The following is a 261-nucleotide window of genomic DNA, read 5'->3' on the forward strand; positions in this document are numbered from 1 at the left end:
CAGCCTTCATTGGTGATCAATTGTTCTAACTGTAATTAAATTAACGACAGCTGTAACAGAGAGGCGAATAATAGTGTTTAGTGATGTCGGTACGGATTGTTGTTGCATGCCACCTTTATGAGTTCGAATCTTTGGAGGTCGATTTTGCATTTCATCGTTTCTGAGTACCACTCAAAGACCGGAGCGAATCAACGTGACTATATTCCTCCCCTCAAATTTGTAGCTTTGGTTAAGGTTAGAAATCATATATATATATATATA

Source organism: Octopus bimaculoides, chromosome 13 (genome assembly GCF_001194135.2).
Source record: "Octopus bimaculoides isolate UCB-OBI-ISO-001 chromosome 13, ASM119413v2, whole genome shotgun sequence".
Lineage (NCBI taxonomy): Eukaryota > Metazoa > Mollusca > Cephalopoda > Octopoda > Octopodidae > Octopus > Octopus bimaculoides.